Source organism: Onthophagus taurus, chromosome 2, assembly GCF_036711975.1.
Source record: "Onthophagus taurus isolate NC chromosome 2, IU_Otau_3.0, whole genome shotgun sequence".
Taxonomy (NCBI): Eukaryota; Metazoa; Arthropoda; class Insecta; order Coleoptera; family Scarabaeidae; genus Onthophagus; species Onthophagus taurus.
The window spans coordinates 9368544-9390993 of NC_091967.1; the positions used below are offsets into that span (position 1 = coordinate 9368544).

The window sequence follows — 22450 nt, forward strand, 5'->3', positions numbered from 1 at the left end:
GAATAATGGAAAAACAAATAAACGGTACGGTTTTATTTTAATTTATATTTATGACCAAAAGTATGCATTAGCATAGTTTTATCCGGATTAAATATGCTGGTTGTGGTCTCTGATCGTCAGGCAAACCGTAAAAGTGATTGCAGTGGGTCGGGACAACGAGTATATCGAGACGTCCGACACCTGTTAGATGGCGTTATTGCCGGCGAGACCGTTTTGTGCGGGGGCGGTAGAGGTCGCGTGCCACTAGAAACGCACGGAGGCGGTCATGAACAAACACTAAAATGATTCAATCAATTTACAGAGTGTTTCAAAACGAACTAATTCTAAACCGAATTATTTTGATCATTCAAAAAGTTCATATCTATCATTCTTATGTTGGTTACGATTAAATTCGAGTGTATTGTAAAAGATGTTAGGTTAGTGTTGGTCAGTCAATCACGAACGTCAGTCACAACTCACACCGTCACGTCCTAGGTTAGTAACGGCACGACACTTCACCTGATGTTGTATATCAGACGTCACCAGTACACAGACGAAAGTTACACACGAGAACACCGGCTGGCGTGGCGATCGAATTACGCGATAATTTTCATGTTCTTCGCCGCGGTACACCTGACGCAGTCACTTTACTCTTTCGCAATCAATCTCCGCATGTTACCACGTCACCTTATCATCCTCCCACCTCAACTCAAAGTCTCTCATAAATAAAGCGATAAATGTGGGACGTCGATTTTTTCACTGTTCGGTACATTCCGCGATTTCCTTATCGAAATTAACAAAGCCCCAGTAACTTTTCAGTCTTTCAAGCAACGTAAATAGCGCGAATACCTGAAATAGCCGTTTACTGTTTACGGCTCGAATACGCGGTACACCTTCATGTATATTTTGAACAGCGGACGTTTCTTATAAATTATTCAACGGCATCTATTTACTTTATTACACAGCGTCGCCACCGCTCATTGTTTTGTCCGTAACTGTGATGTGCGTTAAGTAATAGCGTTATTATTTAACGTTTATAATCTGGATGAGGAGAGACGTTTTGACTGCGCCAACGGACTTTATCTGAAACGATTCCGCCTCGGCGAACATTGCAAACCTGCGGCGTAATCGTCTCTCGGGATGTATGATTAATTTATAGTGACAATTTAATGGTCGTTGTTGTTCGCACACCTCCACATTTATGATTAAGTAAACGTCAAAGATGATCAGTTAGATAATGTGTGTATTATGTAACAAATGTGAAAAGTCATAAATAATCATATATGCAAAAACCTCGATATAATGGACCTCGTTGATACGGTTGATAGAGTAAAGTTATACTCATCAATTCAACACAGAATTCAAAATACCAGGCTCTCTGATGGATATGGTCAAACTAACCATGGAAAATGTCGAATGGGTAATCAGACCACAAGGACAACTGTCGAAACCTTTCAACAAGGAGATACCTTGTCTTGTAATCTATTTAACGTTGCCCGTGAAGAGGTTATACGTAAAGCACAGGTGAACCTTAGTGGGACGATATATACGAAGAGTGTACAGATATATCATGATATTTCAATATTACCGTGATTGAATCAAATTTATCAGATCACAAGGTGCAATGTGTTAGTATACCGACACATCATGAAATTAAAACCAATAATACAAAACTGCACAGGCCTCTAACACTAAGCGGTAGAATGAACTATTTTAACATGTTAAATCAACTAGATTGGAAAATTTTGACTGAGGTTGCTGATAGCGTGAAGATGCATATGGAATATTTCATAATGTCATTATAGGGGATTTTCATGCGTCTTTTCCACTATGTAAAATAAATCTCAGGTCTTGTGATGACAGCCTCAATTGGTTTAACAATGATTTGAAACAGATATGGGAAATGTATAACTCTTCTTGTGAGCTATGTAGAAAATTTAAAACGGATGACTTACTTCATGCTAAAAATAAACTTAGAATTCAATATAGAAAGACGATTTTTGATGCAAAAAAGCAGGCTTCGAGTGAAGTTATTAAGCAGTGCAAGAATAAACCAAAAGCAATGTGGAATCTTATTAATAATACTAGGCATACTTGTATGAATGATGACACTTCTCATTTAAACCCTAATGAATTAAATAATCTTTTATTGGCATTGCTGACGAGGTGGTTTGAGGTAACTCTAAAGACATTTATGGCATTTCTGCAAACTTTGTGGGAAGTAACACCGGTTTATATGTGGCGCCCTTTACACGATTAGGTTCACCTTTCCTTTTCATCTGGCGTATTCCTTGACTTATTAAAAATAGCTAATGTAACTCCAATCTTTAAAGGCGAAAATAAGAACAACAATGCTAATTTTTGTCCTATAAGTATTCTGCCCACCTTTTCCAAAATATTTGAAAGAGCCTTTTCCAATAGAATCATCGCATATTTGACCAAAATAATTTATTACACCCTCATCAGTTTGGCTTTCGAAGGGGTAGTTAAATATGTGAATATCTGTCTTGACAGCTTTGAAAAGCGTGAATACTGTATGTCATTGTTTTTGGACTTATCTCGTGCATTCGATACAATTTCTCATCCAATTCTTATTGATAAACTTCGCAATGTTTATAATTTTGACGACAAAAGTGTTGCTCTAATCCAATCTTATTTGTCCGGCAGAACGCAACAGGTGACTTGTGGTCAAGTGACATCGGAAAAAGTCACTTTGACTTGGGGTGTTCTATCCTTGGTCCTCTTTTATTTTTGATGTTTTTCAATGACTTTCCCTATTATTTTAAGGACATTGACTGTTTATTATATGCTGATAAAGCATGAAGCAATGAAACTGAAGAGTCATTCGGGTTTAGCCGTCTTGACAGACGTACGGCTAAACCTGAATATTTCTAAGTTCTAGGTCTACTATTAATTCCAGTTTTAGTTGTTATTCAGCGTTATATTGTTATATATTTTTCATTAAACTAAAACTAGAACCAACAATAGACCTAAAACTAGAAACATAATTCTAAAGCTCACATTTACCATCTCTTAATAAATTTATGAAAACACATTTCTAAAGTTCAACTATACTAAACCTTTTCATTGTTAATCAAGTAGATTTATAATAAATAACATAAACGTATGTGATCGCTTATAAATATTGTAATTCGCAATTATAGATTAGCATACAAACACGATCCCGCGGTATAGAAATTGCGAAACCTACTTACGGCAACGCCTCTATAATTTTCCTTGGAGAATAGTGTTCCCTGGCATTCCTTACCTGAAACAACAACATAAAAATCGATTAGCACCTGAATAAATGTTAATAACCGGCATTACATTGCGTCCGTAACGGGATAATATTACACGACCCGGCTACAAAGCACGAGAATTTCGACTTTTATGCACGCCAAATTGCAGATAATCGCATACGTGGAAGAAATCGACCGGCGACGTTAATGATATGCATTAAGTAGGTATAATGAGGCTATTTGTATGTTTTTAATTTATAACGCATAATCTTCTTTGCTACGACAAAGTGGAATGTATTGTAAACGTGCAATTAGATGCTATTATGTATACATACAGCGTTTAATATTCTTTTTTTTTTCTATTGATCATATTAAATTACATCCGGTTAATTCATACTTCTTTTTTAAATATTAAATTTATATTAATGTAATATACGAGCATGAATATTGAATCTGTTCAAATGAAATTGGATTTGCCCGTCGTGAATACTAAATGTAACCCAATTTTCCGTTTGCAAATGAACCTTTTCTAGTATAAAAATTACATTTAGTGAATCGTGAAGAATTCGTTTTTCCCACTTTTTTATTCTCGATAACGCGATAAACTGGTCGTCTTCCAGAAAGCTTGGTTCATTGTGTAAAATGTTAATGCGCTCTTTGTGCAACATGGTCCTTGACCTTTCGTTTCATCGCGAACGTTTTTCGAAAAGGTTAAATTGATCGCCGTAAATCATATTTTCAAATCTACCCGTTCGTTTATTTTCGAAACCCGAAAATAAAAAAAAAATTAAATGAGATTTTTGTTGTTTTGCTCACCAATTTGCGAAACGGGTTTAAAAGATCGCTAGTCTTCGGTGTTTCTAAGCGGAGTTATCGATAAAAATATGTTATTTATTTCGTAACTAAAAAAAGAAAAAAGGATTCCACATATTAATAAAAAAATTCCATTTAAAAATTCCAATTTCTGAGAAAAGTTGCATAATATCAAATAACCTTACGAAGAGGAATTGCACAATCGGATTTAATATAGGTTCCTCGTCGCCGAAGACATGTACGACGTGACACCAGTGATTGCAACACCTATTGACAACCGTGTGGAAGAACGTGACTACACGCCACTGTACTCACCAAATATGCGGAAGTCGAGATCCTTCGTGAAATCCGGTAAAAAATGTTAAAGGAAACAAATAAAAAGGGGGCCGATTTCGAAACACGGATCTATTTCAACTTTGTTTTACAATTAACGAGTGATTTAGTTTCGATAAGGACATTGCTTGGGGGATTGGCTTTTAATGAATTACCGAACAGACAATGCTCCCGTGGTTGGGCAAGAAGTGGATTGTCCGATTTAATTACATTACGCCGTGTTTCACAGACCATTAATTATTATGAAACGATAATTTACGCGACTAGTAATTTATTATTTATTCGGTGAACTTTCGCAAAACTTGTTTTAATAGATATAATTTAACTATTTATAAAAGTACAGAATAGTTTTTGTAAACTTTATACAGTATTTTTTTATGATGTAATACTTTAAAGTATTGCTCATTTCATTAAAAATTAAGTGTTTCAGCTAAAACTACTTACAACGTAGCTCATACAGCATATAAGACAAATAATATAATAAGACATAGAATCTTAAGCCCACACACACCACACTATTAAATTACAGAGATTTACATTTTATTCCATTATTGATTATTTATACGCAGATCTTCATTGACTATGTCAATTATGTTAAATATGAAAGTATCTTATAGCTAACCTCATAGTGCGTTTCATTTGCTTCAGTCTTAATATTATAGAAATGTGATGAGAATGCCCGAAAACTAATGGCCAAAACGATCTCTTGAATGTGTACCTCAACATAGAAAAAGAAGGATCCTCGCGATTATATATACATCTCATAGCTCCTTGTCTAAGTTCAATATAATGCAGTAATGATAATAAAATTTTATCATTTATGGTTTAAAACGTTTTAATGAAGATAAGGAAAATCAACATGGTACAACTTGCAACGTTATTGCAAGTAGTTCTATCTGATAGCTGCATGTATCCTACTTAAGCCTTGACTGCTTATCAGGCAACATCTTATAGAAGTCTAGATGATATCGGAATTGCGCTATCTTTGCCAAGATCCTGCTTCAAATAGTGAGGACAAATTAACACAACAATTTAATTATTTAAATTATTGATGCTAAACCACGAACAATATGAGAGAACTCGTTTTCACCCTGTTATACACACCATGTTATAGGTTAAGAATACCTTTGGAATATCTATTGTTCAATTGCTTTCTTTAAGCGCCAAACTGGCAAATTGTCTCACACGAGATAACTAACGACATTCAATCGCATTTAAGAAAATGTCCTGGAAGCGAACCACCGTCAAACAATATTGAATATATTATATCAAAAGTTAACACTTGCTAATGAAGGCTCTTATCTTACAAACATTAAGGAGCTATACTCGTTATTTCTGCATGAACATTAGTTTGAACAATATTTGCGCAAAGTTATAAAGGAAACACTAGAGACCGTAATTTAAAGGAATTCTTATTTTGCTGCTTCAGGAAGTATTTTGTTGAGTATTATGAGATGCCATATGCACAAGTGCTAGAACTAAGATATATTCTTAAACTTTCCGAGATATTTGTATAAGTAAAATGTTATCTGACAGTAACAGAAACTACTATGTCTGTCGTTGAACTTGCTTCAAGAGAACTTTCAAGTATTCTAGTGTTAGTCTAGTTAATTATATCACAATACTTTAACAATTAACTATTTAAACAAAAATGTTCGTAATAAATGCTTTCATTTCCAATAAGAAACTTTGTATCTGAATTACTTCCGTATTTACATTTATTTTACTTTTTAATCAAAGTAAAACAAACAAGCTTTGTTAATTAATCAATTAATTTCCTTCTTTCCCCGTTCGATTCTAGGACACCTTCGATAATGAGATTGCACCACCAATGTTAAACTTCAATCAATGCACCTTTTCGCTTATGATTTCTAGAAAAGTGATTGGATTGAGTTAAAAGATGTAATGGTATTAAATTATATCATCTATCAACTGGAGCGATTACTTACTTGGAGACCCTGGTAATCGATCGTAAATCAAAGTAATGGACCATTATGTATATATTTTTTTTGTTTTCATACAAATATTCACATATAGTTGAGAATTTACTCAGTACGTATGCAGAAACCGGAATAGGAATGAACTTGTGTTAGCTATCGTGCGTGATGTGTCGAAATCGCACGTTTCGAATACCAATTAAAGTTACCTGTTTCATTAAGACAGCTGTGGTAATTTATTATCTCGTCTAACCCGTCCATTTCCGAGGCTTATTTTATCTGGACGACCGGACTGACGTGACGCGCGATGCTCATTTCAGTGATTCACTACTCGAGCCTCATTTACATATTACTGTACTAGCGAAATGTTCGCGCTGCTCGATAATGTGATTTACAGCGACATCGAAACTTTGCAATAACTTTGTGGTAGGTGCTTTATCTGAATACCTACGGGTGGATTTGCATGTAGTTCATTTTCAATCCGTACTGTTTTACTTAGAATCAGTGTTGACGATCTCTATGCACGCAATTTTCTTGTTGCTTGCGGGACGAATTAAAAATAGAAACTTTGTTAACGTTGTATTTCGGTGAAAACTAAAAAGAAACTGATAAATTAATGAATTAATTATTAATCGCAATATTAAATTTACAGTTTGTGTTGCAACTGAAACTTTATCTTTTAATAATAAATGTTGTAACGGTTAACAACCGATAATTATTGGTTGTAGCTGTTACAAAAGAAGTAACTAATATACAATGCGATATTGCACTAGAATGCGGATATGAAATTAATCAATAAAGTTAGCAAATAATTATGTAAATAAACTTAACTAGGTTAGTGAGAGGTAGAATTTTCTTTAACCAAACAGTTGTTTGGAAACTGGTCTTAAACAGAAATTTTACAAAACGAGTATAAAGTGATTTAGGCCGTCTTTCTCGTCGTGCTCACGTACTTGTTTAGAAATTTTCATTACCTAATCAACTTGGTTATAAATAAAGCTTTTATGTTTCACCAATACAATGAAATAAATCAACAAAATGTCTTCTTAATAATTCTAACGAATTCAAAAAATGCATTTGATAAAAACCTTTTTTGTTTAGAAATGAGGCATCAAAAGAATTAACGACCAGGGAGAATAGAGACTGTTGATGGACGTTGTCAATATTATATCATACAGCTGCAAGGTGTAGATTCGTGAACTGACTTGGATCAGCTATAAATGTTTGATGTCCATGAATTTAGTCCAATTATTCAAAATTTAAATGATTATTTTACGGTCACAGTTAATTAATTGATGGTCAATTTTCAGTATACAACGAACCGTGAATGATAATGAGTCTGAATTTAACTTAATGGGTTGTACGTGTTGGGTTATTGTGGCAAAAATTGCTAATTAACAACTATGTGTGGCATTTAACGAATACCAATCGAATGAGGTAACCACAACGACCAAGCCACGATATCTTCGTGATCAACACTTATAAACTGGAACTAAATTGTTATTCTTTTAACGATCAATGATCTGGTCGTTTATTACTTCAGATTTGTTGCACATTCCAATGTACTTAGCTGTAAATTTTATTTATACCTATTATTCCATCATGTGAAAATGAAAAATAATACGGCGAATTAATTAGTAAAATTAATCTTGTCTTCACCAATAATAACGTTGAATCCTGCAAGTTACGTTAATTATTACCAGTAATGGAAAACCATTATGTGATAATCACCAAAATTAATCTTTATTGATGAAACTTTATCCATTGTGCACTTTATCGTAGTCGGATTGGTGTTTTGGCGATAGTTGCGCGCCGCCGCGAACTCTAGTGGTGTTGCTGAGAACCACATCAGTGCTAAATTCGTTCTTCTTTATTCATTACGCGTTTCGTTCAAATTTATTTTCAGGTTTATTTAGAACACGAAAACAAACAATGAATTTTAACGATCAGATTAACATCCAAAACAAAAATCAACACAGTTTATTTAACTAATGCCGCATTTTTTAGAATTTCTTTTTAAAATCATCATTATTTTTGAGACGGTACTTAGATTTTTCTGTAATAGTGCCATTTCTTTTCATATCCGGTTGCATTAATTAAAAAATTCACCCCTCATCCTTTTGTGCTGGCGTTCGTTATTTGCGGAATCCGTTACGAGTCGAGTTCACTTAACATTCAAATGCCAAGATTGTCGAGTTTAATCCTCATTATTTTTACGACTCTATGCAATAAATTAATAACAAAAATTCTAAATAATAATTTGATGGCATTAAAAATCTTTTGTGATTAAAAATAATTAATGTTATCTTTAAAAAGCAATCAAGAAAAAATTAATTAAAACCAACCAGATACAATCTCGCATAAACATTTATAGTTCTTATTTTCAATCTTTTTGTTTACATATAGGAATGTAAATTTTAACGAGATCCAATTTTATTAACCGGTCGAAACCAGTTTCAAGGTATAATGTTTTTAATTAATTGTAATGAGGCAATTAAGCGTATCTTTTCGATTTTTAAACAATGCTTATATTATCTTTCCAAGTCTTTTTCTAATACAATAAAATCTCGATTAATACGGGAAAGGGAATGTCCATTATAGCCAAAAGTTCGTTATATACTCAAAGGCCCGTTCATGACGTCATAGCTGAAAAACAATTAAAACTAGAAGTAACACAAGACCTAGAACTAGAAACATTCGGGTCTGAAGACGCACGGCTAAACCTGAAAGTTCTACGTCTAGTGTTAGTTCCAGTTTTACACTAGCACTATCACTAGAACTAACACAAGACCTAAAACTAGAATCATTCGGGTTTAGCCGTCTTGAAAGACGTGCGGCTAAATCCGAATGTTTCTAGTTCTCGGTCTAGTGTTAGTTCTAGTGACAGTGGTAGGTAGCGCCAGTTATATAATCACTATGTTGCATATTTTTATTAAACTAAAATTAGAACTAACACTAGACCTAGAACTAACACAAGACCTAGAACTAGAAAGTTTCGGGTTTAGCCATGAGTCTTCAAACGCATCTAAATATTGATGCATATAGATGTTAATGACTTCCAGTTTACAGTTAAGTTCGTCCAGTTTGAATGGACAATAACTTAATATAATACCAAGAATGGGGAACAGAGGGAAAGATGCAATCTGTCATTTGTAAAGAATTTTTTTATGGAGAAATCCAAATGCATTCGCGTGTCTGTTGTTGCTTGACAAGAGTCATATTTCATTGTAATAGCGTGATGGGCAGTGAATGAGACGGAAGAAGGAGAAGGAACCGTGAACATTGAGAGAGATGAACACATTATATTCTGTAAATGTATAATTTATATAGACTTGATTAATCTCTCCTTTCAAAGTTTCTTCCTCCCAATAGTTACTCAAGATTAATGGTGCCACTTTCTAACTTTGGGCTCGTATAATTGTATTAATTTTCGAAAACAGAACGGTCGTTTCTCATCCTATCGTAGTATAAAGAGGAAGTTCGGAATAATATGGTTCATTTACTTTTTAAATAAACGGACTTTTTTAATTACTGAATTACTAAAGTTAAGAGTACAAATTGCTCAATGAATCGTTTTTTGTTTAGATCTTAAGACAAAATCCTTTCCGTAATATTCTTGTGTTGACAATAACCTTGTTTGATATGGATAAAAATGAAGAGAGCCCGTTGAATTGCGATTCTATTGAGGCGTAGTTTCTCCGTTTTCTAAAATTCTTGCATAACGAAATTGCAAACTGGCACGCTGCATGTATTTGTTCGCATAAGGAGGTCCTTTTGCGGTTATATTTCCTCATTTGATACACAATGGACTATAAATCTTGTCGGGGCGTTTTACTTTTGTCCTTTTCCGTCCCCCATCATGAATACATATACGAGGATTCGCCAAACTTGATAAAACGAAGCAAAGAATATAGCAGAATACGTTTTAATGAAATTATTCAAGTCAAATAAAGGATTTCCAATATTAATATAATTGAATGATTTAATGCCATTTTGCTGGTTGAAATATCAGCGAGAGAATATAAAGCAATTATCGTTTTGATTGGAATATTAAAGTTTTTTATTTAAATTATAATTCCCTATCGACAGATATTTCTCGTTAAAATTAAGCTGATTAAATCACGAACTAATTCATCTAAATGGGAATTTTGCTCGAAAATGAAGCATAGAATTGCAGAAATACTTTTTTAACGCATATAAAATCGACATTTAAAGAGTTAATGTAAAATCTTATATAGGTAGGTACCTTTTAATAGTCTTTTCCGTGAATTCTCTGCCTACAATCGAGCAGATGTGCAGCTTATAATTTAATAATGATACGCGTGGCCATGCGTAATCACGGCAAAATGACTGGCAGCTTCCTCAATGCGCCGTAATTAGTTAATAACACGACAAGAAAGATGTAAATCGTGCGCGCACTTTGAAATGTTGCAAGTAAAAGCTAAAGAAAAGCTCTCTCAACGGGACCAATATTGATTTTAATTTTTTTTTAGAAATAACGTTGTATTTTATAATTAAATTCAAAATCTTACATGCAATAAATGAGAACGTGTTTACGAAGAATCTTATTTATTATTCAGTCAGTTTCCACATTTTAAGAAGCAAGAAAAACATCTAACTCAATCATTGAATGCAAAATGAGTGATTTTTTTTTAATAATTTTATTGTTTATTAGTTAAGGATAAAATCTGTTGCGTGCACAACAATTCGTTTTGTTGTAACGGAATTATCCCAGCGTCGAACTGTTAACAAGTAAATCGTGATTTGTGGCGATTTGAGTTGGGAAAAAATCGTCTGCGTCTTGTTAAAGGTGCAGATGGGGAACGTATAGCCATGTGCCGATGCTTAGTTCGGTTCATTGGGCCCCGTAATCAGATCGGACTTGATCCCAGGTCACCCCATCTGGTTGGGATATTCAGTTACGGGCCACCCCATTAGCTAAGATTACTTTACGACAGGTTATTCGTGACTTACACACCTTTTCGAAAGGTTAGAAAGAATAATATTAAGTGCGATCAAGAAAAAAATAGAGATTTTGTCAATTATATCAAAATATTCGTGTTCAAGAATAGTATTTATAAAGTGCTCCAAACTTAATGCACAATTTGATTAAGAGATTTTCTTCGGTTAACCTGTAACAAGCGAAAACGAACGACGTTATCAAATCGTCTCTTCTTAAAGATAGCGGAATTCAAAAAATGCGGTTCCTCCAACATCAAAGGAACCGCCATTACTGTCCTTTCTGGTTATACTGTGACCATAGTTGCTAATTTTTTTCGAGTACCTTTGCCAAGCTCCATGCCATGCTGATAACTATCCACCTAGTAAGTACATAGAAGTAAGCACCTAGGAAGTAATTTGTCTTTGCCTAAATGGGTTGGGTTGGTTATTAATTGAATTATAATTCATTCGTGATGTTATGGAGGACTGTAAACCTCGTTAAGACGATATCAATAAGTTTATCGACATCTAAAGCATCAGTTTGGTATTCCAGCCTCTGAATGGCATTCAAAACCGAGACGTTTATTGGAGTATTGGCAAAATTTAACGCGGTAAGAGTTTCATTGAAGTAGTTATAAATGCGGTTTAGCACTGTATTATTGAATGAAAGTAGAAACGCGACTATCACACTGACGTAATAAGTCTGAGTTCCACTTTCAATGACTTTTCTTGCAAAAGCTACAGGACGATTTTTACACCTAAGATTTGCTCGTTTTTGCTTTATTTATTGTAGAATGCCTAATTTTCTATCCAATCATTAATTATGGGAAGTATTTCACTGTGAGCGACCAAAAATATTATCTTTGTAGTTTTTTTATGAAAAAAGAACGTATGATTTTTAAATAACATACAAAAACCAATGTTGATTCATGTCATATTATAGAATAGAAGATTGCAAATGAATGGATTGTACTTGAATTATTACAAGATCAACTTGATTTTTGACACATTCATTTGAAGATAAGATCAGAATTATGCCACCTTTCTCCATGAAAATTAAACTTTGCAGTCAATTTAAAGATAATCAGACAATAATATTCTTATTTTTTCCCTACACAAAACGACCTAAGTTTTAATACGGAAAGTTTTGCGAGACATTGTACTTGTTAAAATAACACAAAGTTTCCATATTAAAACTTAATGTATCTATATATCTTGAAGAGGAAATCTTTTCCGTTATAAAAACAAAATAAAAAATGTAATATGTACATAGAAAAAGGGAACGGAGATAGAATTTAAATTGAAACTGTTAGAGTGAATTAATAGTTATAGTGAATTAGTAAAATTTATGGAATGTAGTTATTTCACAATTGAAAAGCTAACGGACCCGAACGCTTTTAAATTTTCTTCTATACCTTAGGGTCCCATTTCCGATCCAACTAGGATTCGCCCCCTTCCCCCAATTTCAAACAAAAGTTTAAAAGCTTTTTCATTCAATTTTCGACACAAAGCTCTCAGTTCGAGGGCGACTACTCTCCCCCATTTTATTGCGTCTATTCTTAAAAATGCAAAAGTTCGAATCTTACGTTAAGAAACACTATATAGTTCTATGTAAAATATGATGTGCTAAAATGCAATTTCACATCTTTCGATCTATATAATAGTTATTTATATTACAAGTGGGCTAGAAACATATTTAATGACGAGTGTGTAATCACACGAGTACTGTAATTATGCTCTAACCCACGTGTGATATACAACATTTTATGTACGACTGCTAAAAATTACTTAAATATCAATTTCTTTAAAAAGGTTTATTTTGAAATGATTGTTGACAATTTTGAATTAATGTCAGTTTCAATAACATGTTTACTCATCTGGAATAAGTGTTTCGAAATGTAAAAATATAACTTCCACTTTTCCTTTTGTATTGTTGCTCGTTTCAATAAATTAAGTCTGTTCTGATTGGACTAAAAATGCGTTACGTAATGAAACCAGTGCGGTAATGAACTTCATTACGTAACTCAAATCACCTCAAATGAGTGTGGTAAAGATGACTTACCCAAGCAGTCGTAGATAAAAGTATTATTACATAATGAGATTTTTTTATATAATAAAGAATTAATCTTAAATTATTAAATCTTTTTAGATGACTAAAACCCAACGTAAAATAACAAAGTTTATGCGCCCGTGAACTTCATTACGTATACCGACCGTATATTTTCGCGTTTGAATAAAACAAACCCGTCGAAAACCTGTTGTAAAAAGGGCTCCGGTCCCTTATTGAAATATCCAGTTTCGGTTCTCTGCACAGTCAACTTGGCCGGGTAAAATCGACCATTATAACCAGTTTACGTTGCCTTTTAATGGCCTTATTCTCTTATAAATAGTCGCCGGGAACGGGTTTATATAATGTCTATGGCCTGTTTCGTGTCGTTTTGCCTTCTTTTTTCTCTTGTTTCCTGCGCTCTCTCCGTTGTTTTCCACGGCCGTACCTCGAATAGTAAAACATATACAAGAAGATTCCACGTTCGACAAAACGGGGTACCACTCGATTGGAACATTCAAAGATCCAAGAAGGAAGGGGACAAGCAAAAGAGACAAGAGTCAAAACGAAGGATAGAACGAAACTTTTCGTTTATAAAATTTACCTCGCGGTATTGCTTACATTGCCCTATCTTATCTGATTGGTACACGACGTTCCTCTTATTTACAATCCATATCTCTACGTAATTATATACCTATAGACGTATCAACAAAGGTAATTACCATAAATTAACCCCAACCTGTCCGCGATGGAGAAGATCTATCTTGCCCTTCCCATGGGAAGAACGGCCGGACACAAAGTGGAATAATATCGGATAACCATAAACCCGTCATGTTTCCTTTTAATGCTGCTATCGTTAAGCTTTTACGATCACGCTTCGTTCTGTGTGTTTGTTGTTATTTATTGCCGCTTTTAATTAAAACTGGTTTGCTAGTTTGTTGCTATTTCTATTGTACGTTCATCATGTTAACGCAAATAAAACGCATTATTACACTACATATTGTGTAATTAACAAATAAATTGATACACGACTATGTTTTAGATCAATTCTATTATATACTACTTTATTCTTTCGTAATTATCTCTCCAGAGTTATGAAAATTATGCCAGATTTTGAACTAAAACTAGAACTAATTGTACTATCACTAGAACTAACTTTCCGGCTAAACCGTGCGTCTTTTGAAAAAATGTTTGACGTTTCTGATACTATGCTGCAACCTTATTCAGAAACAAGTTCGAAGATAAAGAAGGTTACAACATTTTTTCAAAAGACGTTAGTTTTAGTGATAGTGCTACTATTAGTTCTAGTTTTAGTTTATGGCAGATTTTCTGTGCTAAAAATCCTAGATTAGTTTTAACTTGATATTATTGTAAGTTATCACAGTTTTGTGCAATCTACGTTCTATAATGGAAAAAAAAATAAAGCACAAAATAATTAATAATGCAATTTAAATGTCTATTGTTTATAATTTGTTACAACAACTTTAACAATGAGGCTGTGGGAAAACTTTCACACTGACCTTTTTTTATTCTCATATTATCTATTCTATTTCACTACTGAAATAACATGTTCACCTTGATTTCATAGTTTCATAAATCTAATATTTAATATTCCTGTCGCTTATAGAGAAGGAGATTTTAATTAATAACATAACCAGTTCGTTGTTGCATTTAGTGCACAAACTTGACACCTGCACCAACCACGTTAATCTGTTAATATACACGTTACAAGGAGTGCTTTCGATAAACTTTCGTATAATTTCGAAATTAATTACTCGATTTATTAACATTATGCTGTCAGATAACATTTTTCTTTATCTTAATGGTTTCGATATATTTTTTATCTACTTATTTATGTCTTTTTTATTATTATTTTTTTCAAAATCGTAATGGGTTTACCATTGCTCTTTTACGACCGGATACTTGACCCCATTTCTTAATGACGCAAGTAATTTGTTGTTAGCAATATATCTTCGCCAAGAAAATGTTTGGCCCGTCAAGATGGAGTTCTTGTGGTTACATTAACACGATTTTCATTCATCATAGTCTCTCTGGCACTATTACAGACAACACTAAATTGTTTAAAGCCGTTAAAGTTTGAAATGATTGCAAAAGTTATTGAATTGACCCGATTAGATCGAATATTAATGGATTTACAAGGAGAAGTTTTCAAATTTACTTTGGTAACGAATTTTCGTAATATCTACCTGCTGTAATATAACCAACTAAAACATTTTATCCAAATATTTACGTTCGTATATCAGTAAGCCCGTGTAAATTATACTGTGTATTCCCTCTATGTTGTATTAAGGTTGTAAGAGATATTTAAAAAAAAAACTTAAAACGTTCGTTTATAAAACCTGAAAGATTTACTGCCCTTTAGTTGTTTATTTTTTCAGTTATTCGTGTGTTTGCTGTTATTTAAAATTCTTATCTTAAAGCGTGTTTGAACGGTGATAAAACAGGTGATGTATAATTTCTGAATCAATATGATAGAAGAAATAATTTCTTAAAATAGTTTCTTGTTGGTCGAAATTACTAACACGAAATGAATTCGATACAAGGCAAATAAATAGAAAACTTGAGTTATTTTCAGAACGAACCAAAAATACCTTCTGTTATTCTCAGAATGAAATCGATATTAACCAATACACCCAATCCATGACGAGCTGGTTATTAAAAGATATTTTATTTAATATTCTTGGCGTTACACAAATATACTTTTAAGGTAAAATTAATAAAGCAGTTGTGTGAAAACAATATGTGATTTAAATATAGAACGTATCTAAAATAACTCTATATTCCCATATGTTGGATTAATCTTTTTTCTCTATTACATGAAAGCTCCTTTTTAAGTATTTTAAGCGGTTATTGCCTCTTTTCAGGTAGACGAATACCTAAAACCATCAGGGTCCATTGTTTGCTTCAAGATTGCTCCACCTGTTGTTGCAGACAGGGAGGGAAGATTAATGTTTTAGAGGGTATACAGAGTTAATAATAAATTTGATCAATATGTGGAATAACTATAACTTTCAAGTTTTTATGTAAAATGTTGTTAATAATAACTTTTGTAAAGTAGTGAATTGTAGTGAAGAAAAAAAAAGCTTTCGTGTAATAACTTTATATTTTTTTTATTAAAAGTTGATCTAAAATAGTAAAGAGTAAAAAATAAAGAAAAAACAAATTCAATTAAAACTTTTCGATGAAACTCGTTGAAAAAACTAACAATTTCGCTGTTATAAAAATAATTAATAACGCAACTTTTCCCTTTATGAGAACTACCCACTCGCGCCATCCTAAATTGGTCGAGTTACCCAAAGTTTAGATTGATGTTATGAGTAAAGTTCCCCTAAGACTTTTTAACTATTCGGCAATTTACATCGGGGAGAGGGTGTTCCCTCCTTGTCCCACCACGTCTCCCTTTCTCCCACAAGAACCCCTCCCGCAATGGAGAGTCGGTAGTTAATAAGCTCGACGAAAAGAGGGCCTCGCCATCAGAACCTCCTCGTCTTATCAAATAATTGTATCAGTTGCTTCGTTAACAGTAATACCCCGGCGTATACGATTCAATGCAAATAAGGTCGTTTATTTACCGGAACATTTCATTAACTGGCTATTATTTTGTGGGAACGAGGTTCACGAACTTAATGGCTTTATAATTTATATTATAATCGAACATAGTGAATGTGATACAGGATTTCGAATGAAATGCCCGTATGCGCTCAATAGCGCATTACAGACTAATGGTTATGCGATAATACAACAGTAATAATAATACGAACGTAATTATTGTATTCCAATAGATACACCTATGAATGTATTCAAGCGAAACGCATTATTTAGTTAATTGAATAAAAATTTTATTTAGAAAAAATGACTATTTAAAGCAACTTCCACAAAACATCTATGCAAATATCTGCGATATCTAGACAATCTTACATGATATAAAACAGCTTCGCACTCAGGAAATTGGGTCGTGTTTGTTAAAAGTAAATTTTATTACTTTCATATTTTTGAAATGATAACACTGGCTTTATATTTTAGATTACTAAATAACTATCAGCTAAAGTTAAATATTTGATCCCTTACTCTGATTGCTTAGGAGGGCAAAACACAAATAATAAGTTAGATAAGAAGTTAACCAAGTATTTCGTGCAACGTATTCATTTCTATGTATTCCATAACGAGATTGAAATTAAGATAAAAACAAAAACTTTTTGATCGTGTGACAAATTGGTCAAAAAAAGCTTACCTCTATTTATACCAAAGACTTGAAAAAAAAAGGAAGAATAAAAACTTCTGATATTTTTCTCTGGTCTTTATGATATGAACAAATTGAGTGAAAACTGTACAAATACACTTTGAAGGTTTTGTCTGAAAAGTAGGACAACTTAATGATACTCTTGAAACTGTATATGTCATATCGATCACTCGTATTACTCTAATATGCCTCCGGAATCCTCTCAGGTAAAAGAGGATGATGATATAGAAAGAAATACGAGAAGTAATAGTTATTTACTTCAACGGGCACAATTAAGATAACAATTGTATTGATTTTCTCATCTTATTGATGATTTAAGAATTCATTTCCACAAATAATGATATTTTTAATTTTCCATTAACCTCAAAATGTCAAAAATATATCACTTTAAGTTATTTTATTTGGCAAATTCGATGATTAAGCCCATGTTGTTATTGGTTTATCTTAAAATAGATGACTTTACTTTTAACATGAGATACCATTTTCAAACATTTCTGGAACGTTCTAGGTCGTTAGTTTATCTTAAAATTGATGTTTATACCATTAATTTAACATAAATATTTTTTTAAATAAATTTCCATTATGCAAAAATAAAGGCAATAACATATCCATTTTGAATGTTTTCTAATAAATGTCATTGTTAAACAACAACTTTAAATATTAATTTGTGCTATAAATAATGAATTAATTTCTCATAAATAAAAAAGTAAGAATTTCTAATTTTAACGGTAATGATACGCTTGATTTGAAAATTTATTCTGGGAAATTCCATCATTAATCTTATGTTATTTTGGTTTCTCTTAAAATAGATGGTTTTACCTTTAATTTGAGTTTTAATTTGAATACTTTTTTATTATTCATCAATTATTTCTCGTAAATAAAGATTGCGCAAGTTTTATAATTCTCATTAACCGTAAACTATCAAAAGTTTATTAGTTGTATTCGTGAAAAAGGAATTTAAATCCACATTACTGTATAGAATAATGATCTGAATCCAGTTTTCTAGACTTGTTTTGACGTGGAAAGTGGGGTGACATTTTTTCAAGCAATTAACAAGCCAGTGTATGTTCTAATAGTGTAACACCATTTCTCATAATTTCTAAAAGGTATTTTGGCTAAAACCAGTGAAATAAAGTTTTTCTTAAATAATTACAGCTTTATTTAGAAGCTCAAGGTGAATATTTTTATGCCACATTTCAATTTTGTTCATTCTTATTGATTTTAACAAGGCAAAGGCTAAGTTAGATTATGTTGGTGAATAGATGCTGTTTAATAGATTATTAGCAAACTTTCATAAGTTTTAATTTCCACGTTCATTCATCCTGGTGTTTAGTATTTAAGCCACACCACAAACCATAGTTAATTAACTAAAGTGGTCTGTACTCAACTTTTTTTTATATCCAACGCTAATGCAATGATAAAATTAGCGAAAAATTTAGAATATATTTACAGAATCCACTATCGTTTATAACCCAACTATGATTATTTATGACCAATTTAGCGAATTTAAATCCGAAATATTCAAAATTTGACACATTTAATAACAATGTTTTTTAGCTTAAAAATTAAAAGATGTGGATGATAATTGTATTAATAAAAATTGTTCATAATACATCATAAAGATATAATCCAGAAATTATTTCTTTCTAACTATTCCACATTTTTAGTTATAAACCATAAAATCCCAAACTCACTAAATAGACATTTTTGAATAACAAACTTTTATTATAACCCGAAATCTAAAAGTGCTAGGGAAAAATGTTAGGGATGAAAATTGTTTGTAATTAATTAATTTAACATTATCCAAAATCGTATATAACCAAACTATGATTATTACCAACTTAGCGAATTTTAATCCGAAATATTCCAAATTTGACACATTTAATAACAATCTTTTTTATCTTAAAAATTAAAAGATGTAGATGATAATTGTATTGATAAAAATTGCTCATAATACATCATAAAGAAATAATCCAGAAACTATTTCTTTCTGACTACACCACATTTTTAGTTATAAACCATAAAATCTCAAACTCACTAAATCTATATTTTTGAATAACAAATATTTAGTATAATCCGAAATGTAAAAGGACTAGGAAAAAATGTGATGGATGAAAATTGTGTGTAATTAATCAACTTAACATTATCCAAAATCGTTTATAACTCAACTATGATTATTACCAACTTAGCGAATTTTAATCCGAAATATTCCAAATTTGACACGTTTAATAACAATCTTTTTTATCTTAAAAATTAAAAGATGTAGATGATAATTGTATTGATAAAAATTGCTCATAATACATCATAAAGAAATAATCCAGAAACTATTTCTTTCTAACTACACCACATTTTTAGTTATAAACCATAAAATCTCAAACTCACTAAATCTGTATTTTTGAATAACAAATATTTAGTATAATCCGAAATGTAAAAGGACTAGGAAAAAATGTGATGGATGAAAATTGTGTGTAATTAATCAACTTAACATTATCCAAAATCGTTTATAACTCAACTATGATTATTACCAACTTAGCGAATTTTAATCCGAAATATTCCAAATTTGACACATTTAATAACAATCTTTTTTATCTTAAAAATTAAAAGATGTAGATGATAATTGTATTGATAAAAATTGCTCATAATACATCATAAAGAAATAATCCAGAAACTATTTCTTTCTAACTACACCACATTTTTAGTTATAAACCATAAAATCTCAAACTCACTAAATCTGTATTTTTGAATAACAAATATTTAGTATAATCCGAAATGTAAAAGGACTAGGAAAAAATGTGATGGATGAAAATTGTGTGTAATTAATCAACTTAACATTATCCAAAATCGTTTATAACTCAACTATGATTATTACCAACTTAGCGAATTTTAATCCGAAATATTCCAAATTTGACACATTTAATAACAATCTTTTTTATCTTAAAAATTAAAAGATGTAGATGATAATTGTATTGATAAAAATTGCTCATAATACATCATAAAGAAATAATCCAGAAACTATTTCTTTCTAACTACACCACATTTTTAGTTATAAACCATAAAATCTCAAACTCACTAAATCTACATTTTTGTATAACAAATTTTTAGTATAACCCGAAATGTAAAAGTACTAGGAGAAAATGTGATGGATGAAAATTGTTTGTAATTAATCAACTTAACATTATCCGAAATCGTTTATAACTCAACTATGATTATTACCAACTTAGCGAATTTAAATCCGTAAGATTTCAAATTTAACACATTTGACATCAAAATATTTTTTATCTCAAAAATTAAAAACAGTAGATGATAATGGTATTAATAAAAAAACGCATCATAAAGACATAATTTATAAAACATATCTTCCAAATCTTTAAATTAACGTTTTATGATACAAATTTTATTAAAAATTTTACAACAAATCGTATGATAACATTGCGGTGATGTTTTTGTTAATTCGTTCTAAAAATATGATAAGGATGTTCCTGAATAATGGAGATCTCAGATTAAGTTTAAACGAATCATTTGTCAGATTAAAATAACAACTATAGGCAGAAATAAATTATTATTAATGGATTTTAAAAACATATTTAAATTATTTCTCTAAATTCAGTAAAAAGTAATATTAAAAGAAACCATTTTAATTTTCATTTTAACAATTTGCTTTAAAAGATAATATTATTTATGAACAACCAACATTTGATAACAATTATAGTAGATAAAATAAGCGAGAGAAAATGTATGATATACAAACAAACAAAATAATTACTCTTCCCATTTGGACATTTTATTTATTTTGCGAGTTTACATAAAATACACAATGATGTAATGCGAGAAATAAAAAGTGTTTTTTATTTATAAAAAATGTCCGATGAATTTATCGATATTTCATTTAGATTTACAATTTGAAATCCCCTAATTTTAAAGTTTATAGTTTTAAATTCAATAAAAATGTATCTAGATATCGACGTGGCCGTAAATTTTGAAATGTACGTTTATTCACGATCCGTTTTACGATGATTCTCATAGAAAAAGCCTCCTCCTCCTCTACATCATAGCACCGATTCAAATATTTACATTCAACCATTTGAATACATATAGAATAAACCCAAACATACAGAATATAAAGTGCTCCTTTTTACGACTCGGATATAAAAGAGTTAGAAAAACGTTATTTGAAAGGAATTTATTCTAAAATACTTTATCCGGTACAAGAAAGGTAAGTTTTAAAAATGGTACGTTATTTTTACCGGTCTATATTCCAAATTTACATCCTTTTGAATAGTATTTTTAACACAATAGCACTTTAAATTTTTTAAGCACTTAACATAAAACGAAATGTTTATTGGTTTAGTTCCCGGAAATCACTATTTTAAAACTATGTAATGGATGAGATATTTTATCTGAAACTGTCCTATTAACATATTACATTATCACCAAGATAAGAAAGCTGTAAATAAATAAAGAAATGATAAGAATAAAATGTATACGTGACCATTTTCTTTAAATAACTTCCCACGTTTTGATTATTTAATCAAAAAAGTTTATCAAAATGAAGAAATAACTTTCTAAAAATGTTAATATAAACAATTTTTAAAGAAAGTTACTTTTGAATAACAGTGATGATCCATAAACTTGGGTTATTTGGGCCGGTGACATGTGCAATTTTTAACTCGGTTAGTTCGCAGATGGCGTTTAATTTAAGAAGGGAAAACTTGCAAAGCTTTTTGTCGTGAATTTTTTTTTTCTTTTTGAGAGAGTACCTTTTTTATTGTTATTTAAATTTCGCGGCGTGTTAATTCAACCTTAAATAATAAGCAATTAACAGGTTTTTAATCGAAAAGAAAAGTACAAGTTTATTTTATAATTTAGTGCCATTATTTGTATGTAACGTAAAACTTTCTCT

At 31.4% G+C, this 22450-nt stretch overlaps 1 protein-coding gene across 4 annotated transcripts in view; it reads right to left on the reverse strand.

The window, feature by feature from the left end:
• The window catches only part of LOC111427293 (TOX high mobility group box family member 4-like), a 103873-nt gene that overhangs the window by 79863 nt on the left and 1560 nt on the right, over nucleotides 1-22450 (reverse strand). The window lies entirely within an intron of this gene.